At 49.6% G+C, this 27932-nt stretch overlaps 1 protein-coding gene across 2 annotated transcripts in view; it reads right to left on the minus strand.

The window, feature by feature from the left end:
* Positions 1-27637, minus strand: part of LOC141173103 (circularly permutated Ras protein 1-like) — an 87015-nt gene extending 59378 nt beyond the window's left edge. For both annotated transcript variants that reach the window (XM_073657746.1, XM_073657747.1), the window contains exon 1: positions 27514-27637. The gene's annotated coding sequence lies outside the window, so the exon portion shown is untranslated. The remainder of the gene's footprint in view (positions 1-27513) is intronic.
* Positions 27638-27932: the final 295 nt, after the last annotated feature.

A 27932-nucleotide genomic window follows, 5' to 3' on the forward strand; every position in this document is an offset into this window, starting at 1 on the left:
AATATACCCTTGGAATTTAAACAGGCAATACGGGCGTGACTGACCATTTTTTTTTCTTTCTTCATACGAAGCTCACAGCCTTTAATCAAATGACCAGATTTTCCGCAATAGAAACACAAGCCTTCCGAAAAACGACGGTCTTTTTCTTGAGAGCGAGGTGCCACCGATCCAATCTCCATCGGTTCACCACTGTTAGTACACACATTATCATAACCAGAAACTGACATAGCAGAGGATTTGCTCTCATTAACCCTAGCACGCAGTCTTCTATCCACCCGTATAGCTAATTGCATAGCCTGTTGCAAATCCTCAGGTGTAGGATAAGCAATTAGCAGGTCTTTAACCCTTTCACTGAGCCCAGCAAGAAATAGACTTTTCAGAGCAGAATCGTTCCACCCTGTTTGAGTGGACCAACGACGAAAATGTGTACAATATTTTTCCACATTACCTGATCCTTGTTTTAAACGTCTCAACTCAGTCTCAGCTGATGCGACACGGTCAGGATCATCATATAATAGTCCCAAAGCAGAAAAAAAACTATCCACTGATCTGAAGCATGAATCACTAGGTTGCAAAGAAAAGGCCCACTCCTGAGGCTCTTTGCGCAAAAGTGACATTATGAACCCTACGCGCTGGGATTCATCCCCAGAGGACTTAGGTCTCAAACGAAAATACAATAAGCAAGCATTTTTAAATGAAAAAAATTCTCGGTGTTCACCAAAAAATAAATCCGGCAAACATACCTTAGGCTCCAAGAAATGTGCTCCAGGACAGTTACTCACGTGCTGACGGAGCTCGGCCACCTCCAGAGAGAGTCCCTGCAGGCGATGAGCCAAATCCTGAACCGACACCATGATGGAACAGAAAAATCTTTCCTTAGAGAATTTGCTGGCTGGACTTACTGTTATGTTCTGCTACCAAAGCTAAGGAAAGAGAGGAGATCTGTCCCTACTATAGGACTCAGCTGAATCCCTACGATGTAACAGGGAACCTGATCCTGCGATCAGACCTGCTAAAGTCCTAATCTAGTCTGTATGGAGACCTATAGATGTGGGGAGGGAATCCCTACAAGTACTAAGGACTGGGAGGAATATGGGACACCTCCTAACAGAAATAGTAGCAGACAGACGAACAAACAAAATAGATAGAACATAGAGGTCCGTAGACCAAGCAAACTAACAGAGTTAGATACAGAGCACAGGCTAGCTAGAAAGTAGATATACAATGAAGTCCAGCAAAGCCAGAAGGGCGGAGCAGGATTAAATAGGCCAACAAGGTCATGTGACCAGCAAAGGAAAAAAAACCTAACAGCAAGGTTCTAACACTACCAGTGTCAGACTGAAAAACATTGGGTCAACCAGAGGATTTGATTCTGAGGTCCCACCTTTCTCCAACCTACTCAAGAGTCCCTTAGCAGCTGCAAGGTTTGCACTATGAACTATCCTGAAGGAGAAGCCAGGGCCCACCGGAGGATTCTCCGGTTCTCTGGTGGGCCAGTCCAACCCTGCTTCCTACTAACCCAACAGTGGGTTCCAGACAAGCTATTGATTATTTTACACAATAGATCTATGGACAACCAGAAATAGACATTTTTATAGGTCACTGTCATTATGGGGGTCTTTTACCATCTTTGGTAAATGAACCATATTGGATCCAATTTTTTTCCATTTTTTGGTCCTTGTGTCCATTTTTACCATCATTGCGTCAGCCATTTTTCTCCTATCTGGCTTATCGGATTATGATTCAGCTGATGTTTTTCTCGGACTCACCTCAACATTAAGCTCTTTATGTAGTAAGATATTCTGCTGAGGTCGAGCTCCGTTAGTCATCGAACTTTTTGTTGTTGTGCTGATCAGTTCAGATAATATTAGGGCTCATTCACACGTCAGTGATTTTTCTCATACGGGAAAAAAAAAACGATCCGAATTTCATCAGTGTTTTTGATCATAGTTTGGTCAACATAAGTGTTTATCGTGAGAGTTACATCAGTTTTTATCGGAGGAAAAAATGAACTGTTGGAGGTTTCTCAAACTTCTTATATCAAACATTCCGTGAAAAATACGGATATCACACAGATGGCATCCGAGTGAAATCCGATTTTTTCACGGACCCATTGGTGAGTTTGATCGAAAAGTCTTCGTGCTTTTGTGCTTTACAAAAATATGCGGACATGTTAGCTATCCCATAAACTGTAATAGGTACGAGGTTCAGATAGAACTCGTACGGGAAAAACTGACATCTGAAAAAGTCCTTAGTGGTCCCCACCAAGACATGAGATCCGTGATAAAATCGGACAGCGCTCAGATGTCTGTTTTTCACTGACTGATAGGAGAAGCTTTGGAAACTTCCATACTCTTTTTTTTTTGCATATGGAAAAAACGGAAATGTTGACCGAACTCACCTGAAATTCTGATCCAAAACGCCTGACAAAAATTGGTAAGTTTTTTTGCGTACGAGAAAAATCCTTGACATCTGAACGGGGCTTCAGACAAAATGACAAACTCAGCTCATCTACACTAATCAAGTGAACTTTCCTACATCTGCAAGGCTACATATATCATAAAGTAACCATAACATATAAATTACCATGTGGAATTTAAACATGTCCGATCCTTTCTTCCCATGGCAGATATTCAGCTGTCAATCATCTCTTACCGGTGATATAAACAGTACTCGTTCATCTGACTGTTCTATGTATATGGTCAGCTTTGCAAGTGTTTATAGAGTCCATTGTCATCTTCACAGACGTATTAGAAAATTATTTCGGCGGGATTTCCTTCCTCGTGACTGGTGTATTTTTAGTCTCAGACTTGGCGGAGAAGAAATCAGATGAGACAATGGGGTAAAAGCACGTGAGTACTATTTCACTGTAATACATTCCAACCTTTAGGTGAGGTACGTGATATAAGATTACCATTGATAGGGCAAGTTATTTAAAATGATTTTCCACTTTGTGCAATTCCTTTTTGTTAATAACTGTAAAGTTCTGAGCAACCAGGAAGCAAATGTTTAAAAAGTATCTAAACTTTTATTTTTTATTTTTTTTAACAGTTTTGTCCATCATGAAAAGTTATGAAACTTTGGAAATCACTTTATTAGGAGACTTGTCTTCAATCCTGTAAAAAAATGCATTTAAGTGGCTCCCAATCCCTGGCTTTTCCCAAGTTTATTTGATTGATATCAGAAAATCCTCTTTTGGAGTACAGATGATGGCAGTGATGGGTCAGCTCAGCGCTTGTGTGTCACTAACTCACTATAACTTTACAAATCAATTTAATCTCCATTTCCGTTGCAGAAATTAACCTTCCCCCAATAAAACCTGTATAAAACAGTATGATTTACCCAGACGGCTGAGCTCATGTGGTTTGTTAATTAATGCACATCAGTCACAGTCATTTTATATGTCGGTGCATATATGGAGAGATCTGACAAATTAATAAGGCATGCAACATAAAGGGGAGATAAAAAAATAAACCATGTTGGAACTATGGTATATGATACTTTTGACTCTTATAGGGGTTGTCCAAGATATACAATTTGTTTGGAAAGGCCAGTAATGCTTTAAATAAAATAAATTAAAAAACCCTCACCTATCAAACTCCACCACACTGCTCCGGTGGTTCCTGCTGTTTTCTATTTACTTTCTGCAACTAATCATGTGCAATCTACCAGCAGCCAATCACTCTTCTCTGCAGTGATTCTTCTGTAGCGCCCCGAGGGTTCGGTCGCTACAGGGGTATTGCACCTCAACCAGAGGTGTGATATCCCACTCCCGGGTAAGAATGGTGTGTGGACCGGGACTCAGTTAGCTGCATGCATCACACACACCCCATTTCCGGGGGACAGCTCAACGGTGCTCCCATTAGTACAGTAATGCAGGCACGACAGAACATGTCCCTGGCTGGAGTGGGGAGGGGGGAGGAAAACCCAGTGATGTAGGAGCAGGATGGGACGGTTTATGGGCATAGGTAGGAGCCCATTGGTTGCAAGTCACCTGGGCTCATACACAGACAGGGAGGTATAAGAGGTGGGCACCATCTTAGAACAGTGTTCAGTGAGAGAAGGAGTTCAGCCAGAGAGGACTGACAGGGAGCTGTGGCTCAGTCTGGGCCCAGCTCCACGAGGCAGGCCTAGGGTGAAGGCCGGAGCCAGAAGAAAGGAACAGAAACAGAAAGGAACAGAAACATAAAGGAACAGCAAAGAAAGAGAAGTACCCAAAGTGTAGAAAGGCCCAGAGACACGAAAGCAGAAGGAACCCTAAGGAACAAGGAGATTACGGGTGACGGCTTGGCAGAACAGGGTATCGGATCCCAAGTTGGTGGAGGTGACTAATCCTTAACCAAGAACCGGTGGTCTTGGTCATTTACTGGTGCGACCCCTCACTACACCTACTAGGAAGGCACACCACATAGGGTCAGGGAAGTGGACACCCAGTCCTCCCAGGAGAAGACCCGAGGCAGCTGGACAGAAGTAGTGTCACTGGTGGGGCACGGCTGACGAAAGGATAGAAGGGAGTCCTGTGCCACACTCTGGAATTGCCTGGGGGTTGATCGAGCCCCCTGCCTGGTGGACGCAGCACGGCTCGGGCAGTCCTATTTGTGCACAAGTGACCTGGATGAGAACTGTGAGTAAAGAACCTGAACTGCAACACCTTGTCTCTGTGCTTCCTCACCGCGTCAGCACTACTAGTACTGGGACGCCCCGCACCACAACCACCATCATCACTCTACACTGCCCTGAGGCTATACTCCTCCCGTGGGGAGTTGTACTACACTCTGCTGCACCCACAACACCAGCCTCAGCGGTCTGCCCTGCAGCGGCGGTTCATCCTGACCGCAATCCACGGGTGGCGTAGTCGGACATTTAAGCCATAAAAACCCCATAAATAGACTGCCACTGGTTTGACCACCCTGAGCCACGGGACCGGGTCGCCGCCTCGGTGACTACAACCTACAGCATCCCACAGAAGGCCCGGTTCCGGGTTCCCCACGCGGCCCAGGGGGCGCGTCACTTCCATCTGTCCTTGGTGTAAATATATATAATTTACTAAAGCATTTCTAGTAGGAAAGCTTCACTAATGTTCCGATTTTAACTCATGCTCTCTCACACCTTCTAATTATGAAAGACGGGAAAAAGAGGACACTATCCCAGTGCACCACAATTTTTTTTGCTAAGCCATGCCCTTAACATCACTCAGTTCTTTATTTGCACCCATATAGATATAATGCCCCTAGTGAAGCCCCTCAGTGTTCCCATTCTGTACAATACCAAAGGCAGTAGAATGCCTCTTCTAACAGTATGATGACCCCAGAGTACCCCTCTCACACACACAGTATGATGTTACAGCAGTGCCCACACACAGTATAATGCCCCCACAGTAGTCCCTATACATGGTATAAATACCCACCCAACACACAGTATAATGCCCCCACAGTAGTCCTTATACATGGTATAAATACCCACCCAACACACAGTATAATGACCCCACAGTAGCTCCTATACATGGCATAATACCCCCACAGTACCCACTATACATGGTATAAATACTACCAATGCACAGTATAATGCCCCCACTGTACCCACTATACATGGTATAAATACTACCAACACACAGTATAATGCCCCCACAGTACCCCCTATACATGGTATAAATATCCCCAACACACAGTATAATGCCCCCACAGTACCCACTATACATGGCATAACGTAGAAGGGAGGAGGGGAGAGGAATTGTAGAAAGCTTACCACGTTGTCGATTTCAAAATCATATGTCAGCCGGAATCCATCCTGAGGGTGCCGCACCCATTGGTGATCACAAGCAAATGAAAAAGAAAAGGGAAATCCACCGGCACATCCAACAGGAAATAATTAAAAATTGTTCTTTATTGAAGAAAAAACTAAAACATGCTAAAATGAAACCTCAGAAATCTGACGCGTTTCTGGTGTATACAACACCCTTATTCATAGGACGACTGAATACTATGAATAAGGGTGTTGTATACACCAGAAACGCGTCAGATTTCTGAGGTTTCATTTTAGCATGTTCTAGTTTTTTCTTCAATAAAGAACAATTTTTAATTATTTCCTGTTGGATGTGTCGGTGGATTTCCCTTTTCTTTTTCATATACATGGTATAAATATCCCCCAACACACAGTATAATGCCCCACAGTACCCCTATACATGGTATAAATACCACCAACACACAGTATAATGCCCCCACAGTACCCACTACTATACATTATATAAATACCCCACAACACACAGTATAATGCCCCACAGTACCCCCTATGCATGTGTGGCACCCCAGGGGTCTGGTTACCACAGTAATAGAAATATTACGTCTGAGAGCAAGTGGGAGGTTTCTCTGGTCCTGAGCCCAAAGCATGCAACACTGCCCGCCCAGACCTGGGAGGGGAGGAATCTGCCCTTATAAACTGTTTCTGGGGTGGGATTAGTCAGTCAGAGCCTGGAGACAGTTCCAGACACAGGGAAAGTGTCAGCAAGGAGCTCTGTAGGAGCAGGAGCGAGTGCCAGGGGCTGGAAGCTAGATAGCTCGCCCTGGCTGAAGACATTAAGACCGGACACGGAGTCCGAGGCTGTGGGGACATCCAGGTCCAGCAGCAGAATCCAACCGGCAGGGGATTCCATGTCCTCTGGCCAGAGAAGCCCGGAGGCACGGTCACAAGCAAGGGACCAGCACCGCCATTGTGAAGCGGAGGCTAACAGAAGGCCCCAAGTCACCGGCCGTACGAGTGAGCACCACACGGTATACTCAGGGACGTGGGCTACTTCTACCCGCACACAGCAAGGTAGCCAGGAAAGAGTACAGATAGACGGGGAGGCCTACAACTCCACCTGGCCAGGGGAGATCCTGCTAGCTCTCAGACTGACCAGGCCTCTACTGCTAGCCAGTACTCCCGGGAGGGTCTGCTTTATAACATCAGTAAAGACCCTGAACTGCACTGCACGGACTCTGAGTTATTCCTGCTGCGCTCGTGCACCATCACTCCCATCATCCACACTAACTGCCCTGAGGCTATACTCCTCCCGTGGGGAGTCATCCCGTTCTTAGCTGCACACACAACACCGGCCTCAGCGGTCTGCCTTGCAGCGGCGGTCCCCACTGACCGCAATCCACGGGTGGCGTAGTCGGACTATTATCTCACTAATAAGACTGCCACTGAATTGACCACCCTGGGCACGGACCGGGTCAGAGCCACGGAGACTACAACCCCCAGCGATCCGGCTCCGGGTATTCCCTGCACAACACAGGCCCAGGGGGCGCGTCAACTTTGGCGTAGTCGGCAGGATTCAAACCAACCCGCCCCAACGGGTATTGCGTGCCTGAAAAAAAAGACTTTTGCACTTACCTGAGAGAAGTTTCCCGCCGTCCGGAGTCGTTTCCCGCCATCGAACGCCATCTTGGGTCGTTTCCCGCCATCTTCTGCTGTCTTCCCGCCATCCGCAGCCGCTTCCCGCCATCGGACGCCATCTTCGGGACGCCGCGCGGGAAGAAGAGGGGCGTGGACGCCGAAAGCGCGCGAGATCCGAAGCTTAGTCCCACGCGCTGACGCTGCGCAAGGTCCTGGAAGGGAGAGGGAGCGACGCTGACGTCACAGGAGCGCGACGCAAGGTCCTCAACCCCGACGATCGACTGCGGAGCCGCGGCCTACAGAAGAGGATCATCGCAAGGTAGGCCACGGTCCACTAGGGGGGAAGGAGGATGTCGGATACAGAGGGAGGCTCCACCGCCACAGCTGCCGCCAGCGCAACTGCTGCTGCGGTCATGCCATTCACCATGCCCTATATCCCGGGGGCAACCTGGCTACCCCAGTACTCAGGGGAGTCACATACCCTAAGTGACTTTAGGGAAAGACTGGATAGCCTCTTCCAGGTATACCCCCTCACGGAAGAGCAAAAAGTGAGCATCCTGGTGGCCCAGTTAATTGGGGCAGCCCAAAGGGAGGTAAAGTCCTGGCCACCTAGGAAGAAGAGGACTGTCAGAGAAATACTAGCCCGGCTGAAAGACACATTTGATACGCGCACCTCAGCCGAAATAAAGCTCAGATTTTACGGGTGCAAACAACGGGCACTTGAAAGTATAAGAGACTATGCTCTAAACCTACAAGAGGCCCTGAGAGCCATTAAGCAGGCTGACCCTGACAGCGTGGGGAATGAAGACAAGCTGTTGACCGAACAATTTATTGAGGGTCTACTGTGCAATGCCCACCGAACCCAGTTGCGGGCAATGGCCTTACAGGACCCTGACCTGGACTTTGCACAGTTCAAGGACAGAGCCATCCGGGTGCTCCGAGAACCGGCACCAGGTGGCGCTGTGACCCACAGGCGCCCTACTATCACTTATCACCAGGACGCGGCGCCCTTGTCTGCAGGGCCTGTGGGAGCTGATGCGCAGGCTTTGAACAATAACCCAGCTACAGACCTGCACCATCAGGTCCAAGAGCTGACTAAGAGCGTTGCCGCGCTAACCAGAACTGTGCAGTCTTTACAGGTCTCTTCTCCAGAAAAGATCCAGCTGGCATCCGGACCGGAGGACGTCCCGTGGCGCCGACTGAGGAGGACCCCACCGGCCAGAGGAAGACCCAGCGACCGATACAACGAGGACGTACAACCCATCTGCTGCCGCTGCAATCAACCCGGACATATGGCAAGCTACTGTCATTTAAACGGGCACAACCTGGGGTAGAGGGCCAACCCCCAGGCATAAGATCATCAGGCCCATCGAACTGGCGTGATAAATACGTAGGGGGGCGTCCGGTCTTGCCTGTGGTACTGGATGGCATTCCTATGAGTGCCCTACTAGACACTGGGTCGCAGGTGACTACCATCCCGTACGTGCTCTTCAAGCGGTACTGGAATGACTCGGACATAACCCGCTACCCAGATGACGACCTGAGCATTATCGCCAGCAATGGTCAGCCCGTGCCACAGATAGGATTTAAAGAGGTGACCATCAAGGTCGGTAATGTTGAACTGCCGGCACAAGGACTGATCATTGTGGACATTGACCGTCGCGAGAGTCACCCAAAAATAACCCTAGGTACTAACGTAATCGAAAACTGTCTTGCAGAGGTGATTCTTATTTTGCAACAGGTTGCCAAGAGCGCCAGTTCCAGTCAGCAGCGTGTGCTCCAAAAAGAGATCCGGGCACTGATGAAACGGCAACAGGTGGAACTATCTGGTGGTGAGATTGGTAGCGTGAGAATGTGTGACCCGTTCCCTATTGCCATGCCCCCAAAAAGTGAGATGATGATTTGGTGCCGGGCAGCTATTGGTCTAAGAGGTAGAGACTACCAAGCAATGGTAGAACCCGTCTACTCAGACAGTAGGCCCACCATTTTGACAGCACGGGGGGTAGTCGATGTACGCCATGGGAGGGTGCCCGTCCGCATCATAAATATCGGGGAGAGAGAAGTATACCTGCCCCGGTATGCCATGCTAGCCAAATTGTTCACCATCAACCAGAACTCTGTAAAGGCCGTGGAACCCTTCCCTCCATCTCAACCAGAGGACGGTAACGGCTCTAAGAAACCAATGGAGGACGGGTGTCAGCAACTGCATTTGGGTACTGACTCCACTCCCTCACACCAAAAACAGGGAGTCTATCGGGTGGTTCAAGAGTACGAGAGAGTGTTTAGTAAACACCCGCTGGACTTCGGGCGAGTAAAGGGGGTAGAACATCACATCCCCACGGGAGACCATCCTCCCATAAAGGAGAGATACCGACCCGTACCCCCTGCACACTATCAACACTCCAAGGGGATGCTAAAAGACATGAAGGAGGCTGGGGTAATTAGGGACAGCTCCACTAGTTCTAGTGAAAAAGAAAGACAACACCATAAGAATATGTGTAGACTACAGGAAGGTCAACCGTATCACACACAAAGATGCGTACCCGTTACCAAGGATAGAAGAGTCCTTAGCTGCATTAAAATCTGCTAACTTCTTCTCTACTTTGGACCTCACTAGCGGGTACTGGCAGGTTCCTGTAGCAGAGGCGGACCGGGAGAAGACCGCATTCACCACCCCGATGGGACTCAGCGAATTTAACTATATGCCGTTCGCGCTCTGCAACGCACCAGAAACCTTCCAACGGTTGATGGAATGCTGTCTGGGACATCGGAACTTCGAGACGGTCCTATTATACCTGGACGATGTCATCGTCTATTCCAAGACCTATGAGGACCATCTGGAACACCTGGCAGAAGTGTTTGAAGCCCTGGCAAACTATGGGCTAAAGGTAAAACCCTCAAAGTGTCATCTACTGAAGCCAAAGGTACAGTACCTGGGACACGTGGTGAGTGCTGACGGAGTGGCCCCCGACCCTGACAAGATCACCGTGATTAAGGACTGGCCAAGACCATCCAGCATAAAGGAAGTGCGGCAGTTCCTCGGGTTGGTAGGCTACTACCGAAGATTCATTCCTGGTTTTACCAAGAAGGCAGCTCCTATGCAGGACCTCCTGATAGGCCAGTCCAGGAAGGCCAAAAACCAGAAGCCACCCTTCAAATGGGAAAAGCTGGAAGAGGAGTCATTCCGCCAGCTGAAGATGGCCCTCACGGGGGATGAAATCCTGGCGTACCCTGATTACAGCCAGCCCTTTATCCTCCACACGGACGCAAGCAACATCGGGCTAGGAGCCGTACTGTCCCAGATCCAGCAGGGGAGAGAACGGGTAATTGCTTATGCCAGCCGAAAACTGCGACCCACGGAAAGAAACCCTGAGAATTACAGCTCGTTCAAGCTAGAGTTCCTGGCAGTGGTGTGGGCGGTAACCGAACGTTTTAAGCATTACCTTGCCTCTTCCAGGTTCACCGTGTACATGGACAACAACCCGTTGACACAGCTGGACACTGCAAGACTGGGTGCCCTGGAGCAGAGATGGATGGCCCGCCTGTCCAATTATGAGTTCACGATCAAATACCGGGCAGGACGCTCCAATACCAACGCGTACGCCCTGTCCAGGATGCCAAACCTACCGGACGGAGGGGAAGATTCAGAAGAACTGGAAGAGGTCGAACTCCCTGCGTTCCACCGTCATGGGATTACCCAGTATTCCCACCGTGTGAGGGGCCAGCGATCCGCTACGTTCAACCCCTTACCCCACTACAACTGGGCGGAGACGCAAGACAGTGACCCCGCAGTCCATCTGGTGAAGGAGATGCTGACCCAGGCTGACGCCCGCCTGGACCCAGACGCTCCGGAAGAGACCAAGCAACTGTGGACGGAAAAAAGCAGACTGTTTCTCTACAAGGAGAAGTTGTGCCGCAGAATGGTCAATTCCCGGACACATGGACTGATCTGGCAGGTTGTGGTACCGAGACGGGACGCAGCTATGGTGCTGGAGTCCTACCACAATGGGGCAGGGCACTTCGGATGGAAGAAGCTGGAGTTCCTGCTGCATGAACGGTTCTACTGGATAGGCATGAGAGGAGCCATTGAGAGATGGTGTAGAGACTGTGGCCCGTGCAATCTAAGAAGGAGGGACCGTGCCAGCCAGAGGACTCCCCTGCAGCCCATCCTCACCAGGCAGCCGCTGGAACTGGTCGCTCTGGACCATGTTAAACTGGCTCCAAGCAGAAGCGGGTATGTCTACGCCCTAACCATCGTGGATCACTACTCCCGGTTCCTGGTGGTGGTCCCTGTCAAAGACTTGACGGATCAGACAGCAGCCAGAGCCTTCCAGCTGCACTTCTGCCGCCCACACGGGTACCCGGACCAAGTGCTGACGGACGAAGGACCAGCCTTCGAAGCGGAGGCCTTCCAGGAGTTCTGCAACCTGTATGGCTGCAAGAAGATAAGAACAACGCCCTATCACCCCCAAACCAATGGACTCTGCGAGAAGATGAACCAGGTGGTGACAGATCTGCTAAAAGCATTGCCCCTGGAAGAACGCAGTCTGTGGCCTGAGAAACTGCCCGATCTGGTGGACATGTATAACCACATCCCGGTAGGTTCCACCAACTGTACCCCGGCTTACCTAATGCGAGCAAGACCTGGTAAGCTGCCTGTTGACCTGGATATGGGAGTCCTGACACCCGAGGACACCTCGCCAGAGGCAGACTGGGATACAGAACGGCAGCAGCAGTACCGGAAAGTACAGGAGAGCGTCGAGCGAAGTCTCTGTCAATCAAGAGAAAGGCAGGAGAGAACTTATAACCAACATGCTCCCGCTGTTCCCCTGGTACCTGGAGAGCAGGCCTTGAAAAGAAAAAGGCGGCTCCATAAGTTGGACGACCAGTGGGAAAAGGACCCGTACACCGTACTGCCCTCAAGCCACAATAATCCAAAGGAGTACGTCATCAGCAAGGATGGAGGAGAGACCACAGCCACTGTCTCCAGAGACCACCTGAAAAAGTGCCCCGAGAAGTTGCAAAGCACGGATGAAGATCAGGAAGACCCTCAACCCATAGAGGAAAAGGAGGAAATTATCAGCACCGTACTCGGAGACTTTCCCCCGGTCTTGGACACAAGTAAACGGCGCTGTCGTGGTACCCGTCCTCACCTTTCTCCAGCCAGCCCCGCAAGTGCCTACAGAGGAACCGGTAGAGCTGGAAGAGCAGCCGGCCCAAGAGGCAGAAGAGTCCACACCAGCAGTACAGGAGGATCAACCCTCTGCTAGTAGTGAGCCTGCCGTGCCCCTAGTGAGCCAAAGAGTACGCAGACAGCTGCCCAGCTTACCCATAACACCTCCTACACCCTGTAGTGCAGGACCAGTTAGTGAGCTCCGTAGGTCCAGTAGAGTCACTAAAGGTCAGATGCCCGCTCGCTGGAGAATATAAAGTAATGCACTGTAAATTTACCTGTTTCTTGAAAATGTTTACGGTTTTTGTTGCCTGTTATTAATTATGTTTCTCAGTTACCCTGCAGATTTCTATGGACTAACAGGTTATGGACGCTGGATAACCAGAACAATCTTGTAGATAGTTGCACATTGTGCCTCTTGCGAAGACGGCCGCGGAAGAGAAAACCTGTCTGGCGTGGCCTCCTTGCGGCCCAAAGTAGCTAGCTTCAGCCTTGCAGCCACGCCCAAGGCCAACGCAAGGGGTTTTCTTTGGACAGGCCCCCTACCTCGCTTAAAACTTCACCTTGGGTGATATGGACACCCGGTTACGGAAACGCCGTGACCACAAAATGTACTTTTTCATGTTGTTTTGTTATTGTTATACCCTGCATTTATGTTTCTTTAAAAATATGTTTAGTTCCGGAGTAGTAAATTTTACTAGGGGGGAATGTGGCACCCCAGGGGTCTGGTTACCACAGTAATAGAAATATTACGTCTGAGAGCAAGTGGGAGGTTTCTCTGGTAAGGAGCCCTAAGCATGCAACACTGCCCGCCCAGACCTGGGAGGGGAGGAATCTGCCCTTATAAACTGGGTCTGGGGCGGGATTAGTCAGTCAGAGCCTGGAGACAGTTCCAGACACAGGGAAAGTGTCAGCAAGGAGCTCTGTAGGAGCAGGAGCGAGTGCCAGGGGATGGAAGCTAGATAGCTCGTCCTGGCTGACGACATTAAGACCGGACACGGAGTCCGAGGCTGTGGGGACATCCAGGTCCAGCAGCAGAATCCAACCGCCTGGGGATTCCATGTCCTCTGGCCAGAGAAGCCCGGAGGCACGGTCACAAGCAAGGGACCAGCACCGCCATCGTGAAGCGGAGGCTAACGGAGGGCCCCAAGTCACCGGCCATACGGGTGAGCACCACACGGTATACTCAGGGACGTGGGCTACTTCTACCCGCATGGAGCAAGGTAGCCAGGAAAGAGTACAGATAGACGGGGAGGCCTACAACTCCACCTGGCCAGGGGAGATCCTGCTAGCTCTCAGACTGACCAGGCCTCTACTGCTAGCCAGTACTCCCGGGAGGGTCTGCTTTATAACATCAGTAAAGACCCTGAACTGCACTGCACGGACTCTGAGTTATTCCTGCTGCGCTCGTGCACCATCACTCCCATCATCCACACTAACTGCCCTGAGGCTATACTCCTCCCGTGGGGAGTCATCCCGTTCTTAGCTGCACACATAACACCGGCCTCAGCGGTCTGCCTTGCAGCGGCGGTCCCCACTGACCGCAATCCACGGGTGGCGTAGTCGGACTATTATCTCACTAATAAGACTGCCACTGAATTGACCACCCTGGGCACGGACCGGGTCAGCGCCACGGAAACCCCCAGCGATCCGGCTCCGGGTATTCCCTGCACAACACAGGCCCAGGGGGCGCGTCACATGGTATAAATATCCCCCAACACACAGTATAATGCCCCACAGTACCCCCTATACATGGTATAAATACCACCAACACACAGTATGATGCCCCCACAGTACCCCCTACACATGGTATAAATATCCCCCAACACACAGTATAATGCCCCACAGTACCCCATATACATGGTATAAATATCCCCCAACACACAGTATAATGCCCCACAGTACCCACTATACATTGTATAAATACCACCAATACACAGTATAATGCCCCACAGTACCCCCTATACATGGTATAAATACCACCAACACACAGTATAATGCCCCCACAGTACCCAGTATACATGGTATAAATACCACCAATACACAGTATAATGCCCCCACAGTACCCACTACTATACATGATATAAATGACGCGCCCCTGGGCCTGTGTCGCGCTGCGTTGCGCACGCGGGAGCTTACCCGGAGCCGGATCTGTTTAGGGTTGTAGTCTCGTGGCGGTGACCCGGTCCGTGCCCAGGGAGTCAAACTGGACGGCAGTCTGTTAGCGGTAGAAAATGGTTGATGACTACGCCACCCGTTGAATGCAGCCAGGGGGCTGCTGCTGCAGGGCAGACCGCTGAGGCCGGTGGAAGGATGGTGCAGCGTGATAGTATAACCCCCAACGGGAGGGGTATGGCCTCAGGGCAGCCGACGTGGATGATGGGGGTAGCAGGAACCACTCAGAGACGGTATGGTAGCGTTCAGGGTCTTTACTGGTAACAACGATAGACCCTCCCGGAGTACTTGCTAGCGAACGGGGCCTGGTCAGTCCTTGAGCAGATGGGATCTCCCCTGGCCAGGCGTAGTTGTAGGCCTCCCAAGCTGACTGTACTCTTCTGGCTACCTTGCTAGAAGCTGATGTAAGTAGCCCACGTCCCTGAGTGTACCGTGTGGTGCTCACCCGTATGGCCGGTGACTCGGGCTTCTGGGCCAGGGGACCTGAAATCCCCTGCCTGACGGATTCTGCTGCTGGGTAGAAGTTAGTCCCCACAGCCTCGGACTCCGGGTCCGGTAAAGAATCTTCTTAGTCAGGGCGAGCTCTTTAGCTGCCAGCCCCTGACTCCTTGTGACTCTGCTGCTTCCTATGCTGCTCTTGTCTCTACTCTTCCTGGACTCACTAACCCTGCCTCAGCCCCGGGTTTATACAGGGGAAGTTCTTCCCCTCCCAAGGCTGGGCAGGAGGTGTGGCATGCACAGGATCCCTGACCAAAGGACCTCCCACCTGCTCTCAGACGTAATATCTCTATCACTGTGACAACCAGACCCCTGGGGTGTCACACTCCCCCCTAGTGAAATTTAGTACTCCGGGACTAAACACTTTTTGGAAAAATATAACAAGGTATATCAAAGAACAATAAAATACAATAAGGAAACACAATAAGATGGTCACGGATGTCCGCAACCGGGTGCAGTCTTTGAAGAAAAGCAAAGGTGTCCATTTCACCAACACAGGGAGACGTAACCAGGTAGGGGTCTGTCCTACCCCGAGTCCTTAACAGTCTCTAGTCCATCCTGGGTTACGCTCCAACTATATACAAAGGATTCCCGGTAAATCCACCGAAGACTCCTAAAAACAACTAGAAACACAAAATTACACACAAGCAACAATAAACAGGTAAACATTGTAAAACAACTTAAACATTTAGATCCTCCAACGTGCGGGTAACTGGCCTCTAGTGGCCCTAGTGGACCTACGGAGCTGACTGTCTGGCCCTGAACTACAGGGTGTAGGAGCTGTCAAGGGTAAACTGGGCAGCTGTCTACCGGCTCTTTGTCTCACTAGGGGTACGGCAGGCTCACTATAAGCAGAGGGTGGATTCTCCTGTTCCGCTTGGGTGGAGTCTTCTGCCTCCTGGACCGGCTGCTCTTCCAGCTCTACCCGTTGCTCCGTAGGTTCTTGGGATGATGGTTGGAGGAAGGTGAGTACGGGTACCACAACTGCACCATTGACTTGAGTCCAAGACCGAGGGAAGTCCCCGAGCACGGTACTAACCATATCTTCCCTTTCTTCCACGGGTCGATGGTCTTCCTGTTCCTCCTCAGTTGTTCCGGGCACTTCTTCAGGTGGTCCCGGGATACAATGGCTGTGGTTTCCCCTCCGTCTTTACTGATGGTACAGACCTTCGGGTTCTCGTGGCTTGAGGGCAGTACGGTGTACGGGTCCTTCTCCCACTGGTCGTCCAACTTGTGGAGCCGTCTCTTCCTCTTCAAGACCTGCTCTCCGGGTACCAGGGGAACAGCGGGAGCATACTGGTTGTAAGTCTTCTCTTGTCTTTCCCTAGCCTGACAGAGACTTCGCTCCACGCTCTCCTGTACTTTCCGGTACTGCTGCTGCCTCTCTGTGTCCCAGTCCGTTTCTGGTGAAGTGTCCTCGGGCGTCAGGACTCCCATTTCCAGGTCAACAGGTAACTTACCAGGTCTTGCCCTCATTAGGTAAGCCGGGGTACAGTTGGTGGAACCTACCGGGATGTGGTTGTATAGGTCCACCAGATCGGGCAACTTCTCAGGCCACAGACTGCGTTCTTCCAGGGGCAACGTTTTTAGAAGATCCATTACCACCTGGTTCATTTTCTCACAAAGTCCATTAGTTTGCGGATGGTAGGGTGTCGTCCTTATCTTCCGGCAGCCATACAGATTGCAGAATTCCTGGAAGACCTCCGCTTCAAAGGCAGGTCCCTGGTCCGTCAGCACTTGGTCCGGGTACCCGTGTGGACGGCAAAAGTGCTGCTGGAAGGCTCTAGCTGCTGTTCGAGCCGTTAAGTCCTTGACGGGGACGACAACCAGAAACCGGGAGTAATGATCCACGATGGTTAACGCGTAGACGTAGCCACTTCTGCTGGGGGTCAGTTTTACATGATCCAAGGCTACCAGTTCCAACGGTTGCCGGGTGACGATGGACTGCAGGGGAGTCTTCTGGCTGGCCCGGTCCTTCCTTCTCAGATTGCACGGGCCACAGTCTCTGCACCACTTCTCGATGGTTCCCCTCATGCCTACCCAGTGGAACCGCTCGCGCAGCAGGAACTCCAGCTTTTTCCACCCGAAGTGTCCAGCTCCGTCGTGGTATGCCTCCATCACCATGGCTGCGTCTCTTCGTGGCACCACTACTTGCCAGAGTAGTTCATGCGTCCTGGAGTTAACCATTCTGCGGCACAACTTCCCCTTGTAAAGGAACAGTCGACTCTTCTCTGCCCATAGTTGTTTGGCTTCCTCTGGAGCGTCTGATTCCAGGCTAGCCTCCGGGCGAGTCAGCATCTCCTTCACCAGTCGGACGGCAGGGTCGCTGTCTTGCGTTTCCGCCCAGTTGTAGTGAGGTAAGGGGTTCAACGTAGCAGCCTGCTTACTCCTTACCCGGTGGGAATACTGGATAGTCCCATGACGGTGGAACGCAGGGAGTTCAACTTCTTCCAGTCCCTCCGGATCTTCTCCTCCGTCCGGCAGGTTGGGCATCCTGGACAGGGCGTCCGCGTTGGTATTGGAGCGCCCTGCCCGGTATTTAATTGTGAACTCGTAGTTGGACAGACGGGCCATCCACCTCTGCTCCAGGGCACCGAGTCTTGCCGTGTCCAGGTGTGTCAGCGGGTTGTTATCCGTGTATACGGTGAACCGGGAAGAAGCGAGGTAATGCCTAAAGCGCTCGGTGACTGCCCATACCACGGCCAGGAACTCTAGCTTAAATGAGCTGTAATTTTCGGGGTTCCTTTCGGTGGGTCGCAGTTTTCGGCTGGCATAGGAGATTACTCGTTCTCTCCCCTGCTGAATCTGGGACAGTACGGCTCCTAGCCCGATGTTACTGGCGTCGGTGTAGAGGATAAAGGGCTGGCTATAGTCCGGGTACGCCAAGATTTCATCCCCCGTGAGGGCCATCTTCAGCTGGCGGAAGGACTCTTCTTCTAGCTTTTCCCATTTGAAGGGCGGCTTCTGGTTCTTGGCCTTCCGGGACTGGCCTATCAGGAGGTCCTGCATAGGTGCTGCCTTTTTGGTGAAACCGGGAATAAACCTTCGGTAGTAGCCTACCAACCCTAGGAACTGCCGCACTTCTTTTACGCTGGAGGGGCTTGGCCATCCCTTAATTGCGGTGATCTTATCGGGGTCGGGAGCCACTCCGTCAGCGCTCACCACGTGTCCCAGGTATTGCACCTTTGGTTTCAGGAGGTGACACTTGGAGGGTTTCACCTTTAGGCCGTAACTCGCCAGAGCTTCGAACACCTCCGCCAGGTGTTTCAGGTGGTCCTCATAAGTTTTGGAGTATACGATGACATCGTCCAGGTACAACAGGACCGTCTCGAAGTTTCTGTGGCCCAGACAGCACTCCATTAATCGTTGGAAGGTTCCTGGGGCGTTGCAGAGTCCGAACGGCATGCAGGTGAACTCGCTAAGTCCCATCGGGGTGGTGAATGCGGTCTTCTCCCGGTCCGCCTCTGCTACAGGAACCTGCCAGTACCCGCTAGTGAGATCCAAGGTAGAGAAGAAGTTAGCAGATCTTAAAGCAGCCAATGACTCCTCTATCCTTGGTAAGGGGTACGCATCCTTGTGTGTGATACGGTTGATTTTCCGGTAATCTACACACATCCTCATGGTGTTGTCTTTCTTTTTGACTAAAACTAGTGGGGCTGCCCAGGGGCTACAGCTATCCCGGATTACCCCAGCCTCCTTCATGTCTCTAAGCATCCCCTTGGCGTGTTGGTAATGTGCAGGGGGTACGGGTCGATACCTCTCTTTTATGGGAGGATGATCTCCCGTGGGGATGCGGTGTTCTACCCCCTTGACTCGCCCGAAGTCTAACGGGTGTTTACTAAACACTCTCTCATACTCTTGAACCACCCGATAGACTCCTTGTTTCTGGTGTGAGGGAGTGGAGTCAGTACCCAGATGTAGTTGCTGACACCAGTCCTCCATGTCTTTCTTAGAGCCGTTACCTTCCTCCGGGTGAGATGGAGGCAAGGGTTCCACAGATTGTATAGAATTTTGATTAGTGGTATATAATTTGGCTAGCGTGGCATACCGGGGCAGGTACACTTCCCTCTCCCCGATATTTATTATGCGAACGGGCACCCTCCCATGGCGTACATTGACCACCCCCCGTGCTGTCAAAATGGTGGGCCTACTGTCTGAGTAAACTGGTTCTACCATTGCCTGGTAATCTCTACCTCTCAGACCAATAGCTGCCCGGCACCAAATCATCATTTCACTTTTTGGGGGCATGGCAATAGGAAAAGGGTCACACATTCTTACGCTACCAATCTCACCGCCGGAGAGTTCCACTTGTTGCCGTTGCATCAGTGCCCGGATCTCTTTCTGGAGCACCCGCTGCTCGCCGGAGCTGGCATTCTTGGCAACCTGCTGTAAAAGGAAAATCACCTCTGCAAGACAATTTTCAATTACATTAGTTCCTAGAGTTATTTTTGGGTGACTCTCATGTTTGTCAATATCTACAATGATCAGTCCCTGTGCGGCCAGTTCGACTCTACCAATTTTGATGGTCACCTCTTTAAATCCGATCTGTGGCACGGGCTGACCATTGCTGGCGATGATACTCAAGTCGTCGTCAGGGTAGCGGGTAATATCCGAGTCATTCCAGTACTGCTTGAAGAGCACGTACGGGATGGTGGTGACCTGTGACCCGGTGTCCAGTAGGGCACTCATGGGAATGCCATCCAGTACCACAGGCAAGACTGGACGTCCTCCCACATATCTGTCGCGCCAGTTCGATGGGCCTGGTGATCTTTTTCCTGGGGGTTGGCCCTCTACCCCAGGTTGTGCCCGTTTAAAGAACAGTACCTTTCTATATGTCCGGGTTGATTGCAGCGGCGGCAGATGGGTCGTCCGTCCTCGCTGTATCGGTCACTGGGTCTTCCTCTGGCCGGTGGGGTCCTCCTTGGTCGACGCCACGGGATGTCCTCCGGTCCGGATGCCAGCTGGATCTTCCCTGGAGTGGAAACCTGTAAAGACTGCACAGTTCGGGTTAGCGCAGCAACGCTTTTAGCTAGCTCTTGGACCTGATGGTGTAGGTCTGGAGCCGGGTCATTGTCCAAAGCCTGCGCATCAGCTCCCACAGGCCCTGCTGACAAGGGCGCCGCCTCCTGGTAGTAAGTGGTAGTGGGGCGTCTGTGGGTCACAACGCCACCTGGTGCCGGTTCTCGGAGCACCCGGATGGCTCTGTCCTTGAACTGTGCAAATTCTAGATGAGGGTCCTGTAAGGCCATTGCCCGCAACTGGGTGCGGTGGGCATTGCAATATAAACCCTCTATAAATTGTTCGGTCAACAGCCTGTCCTCGTTTCCCACTCCATTAGGGTCGGTCTGCTTAATGGCCCTCAGGGCCTCTTGTAGGTTGAGTGCATAGTCCCTTATACTCTCATGCGCTCGCTGCTTGCACCCGTAGAATCTAAGTTTAATCTCGGCTGAGGTGCGGGTATCAAAGGTGTCCTTCAGCCGGGTTAGTATCCCTGCGACAGTCTTCCTCCCAGGTGGCCAGGATTTTACTTCCCTTTTGGCTGCCCCAGTTAGTTGGGCCACCAGGATGCCCACTTTTTGCTCTTCTGTGAGGGGGTACACCTGGAAGAGGCTATCCAGCTTTTCTCTAAAGTCATGCAGGGTATGTGACTCCCCTGAGTACTGGGGTAGCCAAGCTGCTCCCGGGATATAGGGCATGGTGAAGGGCATAACTGCAACAGCGGTAGCGCTGGCGGGGGTTGAGGCAGTGGAGCTCTCCTCCGTATCCGACATCTTCCTCCCCCCTAGTGGACCGTGGCCTACCTTGCGATGATCCTGTTCCGTAGGCCGCGGCTCCGCAGTGGATCGTCAGGGTTGAGGACCTTCCGTCGCGCTCCTGTGACGTCGGCGTCTGCTGGGCTCCTTCCAGGACCTTACGCAACGTCCGGACGTGAGGCGGGGCTTCAGTTCTCGCGCGCTTTCGGAGTCCACGCCCCTCTTCTTCCCGCGCGGCGTCCTCAAGATGGCGTCCAATGGCGGGAAAACTCCACGGATGGCGGGAAGAAGGCTGAAGATGGCGCCGGATGGCGGGAAACTTCACCGATGGCGGGAAGAAGGCTGAAGATGGCGCCGGATGGCGGGAATCTTCACCGATGGCGGGAATCTTCACCACTGGTAAGTTTGAACAGTCTTTGCTTTTCAGGCACGCAGTACCCGGTGGTTGCGGGCACGTGATCCTGCCGACTACGCCAAAGTTGACGCGCCCCTGGGCCTGTGTCGCGCTGCGTTGCGCACGCGGGAGCTTACCCGGAGCCGGATCTGTTTAGGGTTGTAGTCTCGTGGCGGTGACCCGGTCCGTGCCCAGGGAGTCAAACTGGACGGCAGTCTGTTAGCGGTAGAAAATGGTTGATGACTACGCCACCCGTTGAATGCAGCCAGGGGGCTGCTGCTGCAGGGCAGACCGCTGAGGCCGGTGGAAGGATGGTGCAGCGTGATAGTATAACCCCCAACGGGAGGGGTATGGCCTCAGGGCAGCCGACGTGGATGATGGGGGTAGCAGGAACCACTCAGAGACGGTATGGTAGCGTTCAGGGTCTTTACTGGTAACAACGATAGACCCTCCCGGAGTACTTGCTAGCGAACGGGGCCTGGTCAGTCCTTGAGCAGATGGGATCTCCCCTGGCCAGGCGTAGTTGTAGGCCTCCCAAGCTGACTGTACTCTTCTGGCTACCTTGCTAGAAGCTGATGTAAGTAGCCCACGTCCCTGAGTGTACCGTGTGGTGCTCACCCGTATGGCCGGTGACTCGGGCTTCTGGGCCAGGGGACCTGAAATCCCCTGCCTGACGGATTCTGCTGCTGGGTAGAAGTTAGTCCCCACAGCCTCGGACTCCGGGTCCGGTAAAGAATCTTCTTAGTCAGGGCGAGCTCTTTAGCTGCCAGCCCCTGACTCCTTGTGACTCTGCTGCTTCCTATGCTGCTCTTGTCTCTACTCTTCCTGGACTCACTAACCCTGCCTCAGCCCCGGGTTTATACAGGGGAAGTTCTTCCCCTCCCAAGGCTGGGCAGGAGGTGTGGCATGCACAGGATCCCTGACCAAAGGACCTCCCACCTGCTCTCAGACGTAATATCTCTATCACTGTGACAACCAGACCCCTGGGGTGTCACATAAATATCCCCCAACACACAGTATAATGCCCCCACAGTACCCCCTATACATGGTATAAATACCCCCAACACACGGTATAATGCCCCACAGTACCCACTATACATTGTATAAATACCACCAATACACAGTATGATGCCTCTACAGTACCCCTATACATTGTATAAATACCCACCACAGTGCCCCCCCAAACACAGTATTTTACTCCCAGCACACAGGATGCCCCAATCCCTTCCAAACAACATTAGTCAGGAATAGTGTTGAGCGAGTATGTTTTGTCCGAGTATGCTCGTGCCGAGCTCCGAGTATTTACAGCTGCTCGGTAATATGGTTGAATCGCTCCCGTGTGCATGATTTGCAACTGTTTGACAGTTTTATTACATGTGAGGAATGTGTAAGAAATAGACATTCCTCCCATGTAATAAAACTGTCAGTCGCAAATCATGCACACAGGAGCGATTCAACCATATCACCAAGCAGCTGTAAATACTCGGAGCTCGGCCCGAGCATACTCGGCGAAAGGGTTAACAGAACATACTCACTCAACACTAGTCAGGACCCCTCCCCATGCAGAGTGTCAAAGGGAGTGAACTCCGTACCCCCAGTACAACATGTGTAGCTGCATCAGCCATTTACTAGCCCACTGTTCTGCTGGGGACTGTTCCAGCTCCTCCAGGTTGCAGGCAGAGTCAGAGTTTTGCTTCCTCCTATCACATCTGCCTGTGAAGAGCCTGCCCCCTCTGTATTCTCTACAGGACTCTGTGCAGAGGTTTCCTTTTGCTCACAGGCTTTCCATCAGTCACACCTTCTGCTCAGCAGAGGAGATATTTCTATACATCCAAGGCCTCGTAGCAGATAAAAATGACCAGTGTCCTGCTTCCAATATAAATTAAACATTGGCACCGGGCACAGGCTGATTTGTGGAGCAGACATGCTTTCAAATCTGGGAATATCCTACTGGAACCAGGACAGTTGAGAGGTTTGGTTCACTGATGTGCTGAGCTCAGAAGGGTTTACAGATTGCAGACAGAAGCATGAATGAAGCAAGAGAGTAAGGAGTGAGTAACACTTGTCAATTAGTGTTGCACCTCAGGAAACTAATTAGTGTAAAAGAATCGCTCAATCTTGCAATGCAGTTGTAATCTGCCCAAGGAGGAAGAGATTAGCCCTCATGGATGAGAGTGCCACCATTATATAGAGAGGGCGAGGATTGCTGCCTTAAAAGTGGAACGTACTCTAGGATAGACACACAAGAAGAGATGAGGCCTGAGTGTAAAGAGAGGTATCACATCAGAGACAGTCAAAACAAGTGTAAAGAACTGTGACTCGGTAACTGAATAAGTAGGCTGTAAAAGTGTTGCGAGACAAGGATTACTGCGTGGTACCGGTGCTTAGAGAGGTAACCGTAAGAAATGTCTGTGACCAGCACTGTGGATATGAGCTGTGATCTACTGTGAAGGACAGATTGTGTTTATGAGAAGAAACTGCTGCTGAGGTGTTTGCCAGCAGATGGACACAAGTACAAGCAAAGTGTCACCAGTCCATCTACCTCTTTTCAAGCTTGTTTCTTTGTAAAGAAATTTTGTAACCATCAAGCTTCTATCTTCCCAAACCAGTCTGTCCAATGAGGTCCAATGTATCCATACTATATAAAGGGGCACAACACCCACCATATCTATTACAAACTTCTGTCTCCAGAAGAATATAAACCTGAACCCAGGACATTGTTGGATCTTTGCTATAAGTAGTAAGTTATATATAATTACACCAGGAGCACAAATATATTTTTATTGAAAGTGAATATCCCCTTTAATAAGTGATAGTTCAGAGAAACCACAAGTTGCATTTACTGAGTGCCGAATTAATAGCGTCAACAAAGGATGAAGGCAAATAACCTTGTGCAACGCTGACATTCAGGAAAGTTTGCACAGTTACCTGTCTGACTACATACCATTTTTCACATGCATGAATCTATACAAACACCAATGACTCATGAGTTATCAGCAACGCAAAGATTAATAAGAAAAGAGGAAACAAAGCAGCTTAAACAGGAACGTAAAGCTGAACTTTATCTGTTCTTATCTCCGCTTATATCTTCCCAGTTCAGAAAGTTAATAGATTGGCGTCTCATTGACAATGGAAGGGCTAGAGGAGCTGTCATGTATGTAACTGTAGGACACAGACACAGCAATTCGCTGATCTAAACGGATAGGAAGCATTGTTAATTATTAAGGATCTGCAAAGTCATTACAAAAGTTAGCGCTATATAAATATAATAAATAATGTGTCCATATTGACCATGCATAAGTAAATAGCTCTGGTCATAGGGAGCCCCAATGAATTATTGCGTTTACACCTGTTGTTTTTTTTGCCAAGTTTTTAGAGTTTTGAGACCTGTGTGATTTTATTTCTTATTTTTTAAAGTCACTTTTTTTTATGTTTTTTTCTTTTTTAGTTTTTTGAAGTATTTTTTTTTCATCTTTTTTAAAGTTACTTTTTTGTCTGTCTTTTGTTTGTTTTTTTGCCACTGTGAACGGAGTTTAGGTTTTAGTGTTTTCTCCTGATTTACCATTTGCATTTTTTTGAAACAGTCGTAAATTTTTTTTTACAAATGTACTCTTTTCCCCACCCCCCTCTGGATTGATTTAATGTATTCCTGAAATTTTGGTGCAAATTTTGCTATGTTTTAGCAGAACATTCAACTTTTTACACAAACTTTTTGCAAAACAGGTTGCGAAAAATTCATAAACCGTTTTCACCATGTTGACTCATTTGGTATAAAAAAACCATCAGACGATCATAAGACAAAACATAAATTATCAGATTGAAGGGATTCTCCATGAAAATGATACCAACACGAGGTACCCCCACCAATCATAGGAAATCACTTATGACCCGAGTTCTCTCCACGGCACAATAATAGCTATAGGAAATCTGCAGTTTCAACATCCCAACAAACAGCACCTTATATCTCAGCCACCTCTATGCAAAAAGAAAAAAAATGAGGGAAGGGGGCATTTATCTTAGTTGATGTCATGTCTAAACTTTTAGGTATTGAGTGATGTTAAACTTCAAAGGAACACTAAAAAAATGATTTCCTCTACCTTTAAATCTATTTTGTCTCAAAAATCTTCATTATGAGACTCAAAGATCAATTTTGTCCTCCTCCCTCTTCCTCTTCTCTTTATTGTGTAAACTGGCTGCAGCAGGAGCCTCTACCCTTTGTCTACAGGAGGACAAAAGAATCATTAGGCTCCACCCCTCCACTGAAAATTGTAAAGATCTGCTGGGGATTAACTCTTGCATTCGCTCAAGGATTTTTAGAATGTTGGTAGCTTTGGGAAAAACAAATAGAGGGGGGAATTGTATTTCTGGCTTACTTTTATAATTTATTTCTAGGTTTAGTGATAGTTTATAAAAAAAGAAAATGCCCCACTACTGAACCTTCCGCCTTAAAGGTGCAGAATCAAGACTTTGGCCTGAGAAGAACATTGATGACTTCATAAGAATGATGATGTAGTGCAATGTGAATGTGTCTAGTGTACAAACATTGCACTACAAGCCTTTACCTGCTACTTCATCAACTCCCAGTAGCTTTCATTACTCATGCCTGGGGTCAAAGGCTTCATAGAAAGCTGCTGCTCTTTTGAGTATACATGTATTGTATGCTAGATAGCATGGATAGAATATATACATAACCATATACATCTGGGAACTATATGAGGTACGGAATATTCTCTATGTAGATATCCCTTATCAATGGATGCAAAGTAGACAAACAAAATAGAACCATCGACCTCCAAGACTCATTCCGGAATTAGGCTTCTTAGGGTCCCCGTGTAAGACTTTGTACAACAGTCATTTCAGGCATATGGTTCAGGATCTCGTCTTGGCCTTACAGTCAGCATTATAGAACTAATCTGAACATTTAAGGTTTTTTTCCAATCTTCCTAAATGGGTATTGTCAGATAGAGATTGTAAATACAAGCAATTTTGTAATTTCCTGCTTTTAACAATTTTCAGACGTTCTTGAGATATTAACACTTTTCTTTCTTTACAGCTTATTGCATAGGAGACCGACCATCGCAGCGAGACAAGCAGAAGATGTGTAAAGTTCTTTTCTATCGAGCTTGTAAGCACTGTTTTGAAGCTGACAAGGATTGCTTGAGAAAATGTTTTTTGGGGGGTGGGCTTGACAACAGGTTAATAAAAAAAATAAATAAAAGGCCTACCCCACTCCAATCCCTTCCAAGAAACAGCAGGTGGTCTAGAATTGCATCTCACTGACTTATATAACTTACCACCCTCAGTGTGTCATGGAGGACCACCTCCAAAGCACGTTAAGGTCAACTTCACACATGGACCATGCTTGGATCACAATTCCTGACTCAACCATTGGCCGGGTCTCCTAACCTGAGCCATTTGCCTCATAGGCATATATGTGGGCGTGTGCTCAGGTTGGGCTGGGTATTGCGATCTGAGCATGTTCCATGTGTCATGGAGGACCACCTCCAAAGCACGTTAAGGTCAACTTCACAAATGAACCATGCTCGAATCACAATTCCTCACTCAACCATTGGCCGGGTCTCCTGACCTGAGCCATTTGCCTCATAGGAATATATATGTGGGCGTGTGCACAGGTTCGGCTGGGTATTGTGATCTGAGCATGTTCCATGTGTCATGGAGGACCACCTCCAAAGCACGTTAAGGTCAACTTCACAAGCGAACCATGCTCGAATCACAATTCCTCACTCAACTGTTGGCTGGGTCTCCTGACCTGAGCCATCTGCCTCATAGGCATGTATGAGGGCATACGCTCAGGTTGGGCTGAGTATTGCGATCCGAGCATGGTCCGTGTGTCATGGACTTGTCAATTTGGACTAAGAGTGAGACCACCCTACAGAATTCAAAGATTTTTCCTCAAGTCCTGATGTATACTGGTGGAGAAAATGTATATAGGGGCTGAATAATTACAAGATACAGGAACCATCTCATAAACACAGTGACCAAGGACTATGACAATGCACGGCACGCTGCAGATAATAGATCCAGAACCATACAGACTTACAAAGCTATCAGTCCTGCATTAGATTAAGTATTCTTCCACTAATGACATAGGTTACAAGGCCAGTTATATAAATTCTCACCCTTACCTGCTGCGGTGTTGTATTCCTTCTTCTTGAAAGGTTACTCAGTGTGGTGAACAGTAAATGAAACTCTTAGAATAGGCGTGGTGACACCTGATAACGCTACACATACCTGGAGCTTTAAAACAGCAAATGAACACCTGGCTGCAGTAAGGTTTATGGCCACTAGGGGACAAGAGAGACACCTAGCGTTAACCTGCAAACAAGCTGCTAAATACAAAACTAATGATTATCTTTACCATTAATACTACTGTGTCTTAAATGGGTGGTCTGAAACTAACATTTATTTTAATCCTAAATGTGTGTTAATTTAATGCAATAATATAATCTCCTTTCTAATATACTTTCATTAAAAAGTCCCTACTGTTCCCTCACCACTTTAACTGATTTTTTTTACCACTTCCTGTGTGATGACTTTTCGTTTG

The sequence above is a fragment of the Phyllobates terribilis genome, unplaced genomic scaffold (assembly GCF_046119375.1).
Source record: "Phyllobates terribilis strain yellow unplaced genomic scaffold, ASM4611937v1 Scaffold_12__6_contigs__length_324123572, whole genome shotgun sequence".
Classification (NCBI taxonomy): Eukaryota; Metazoa; Chordata; class Amphibia; order Anura; family Dendrobatidae; genus Phyllobates; species Phyllobates terribilis.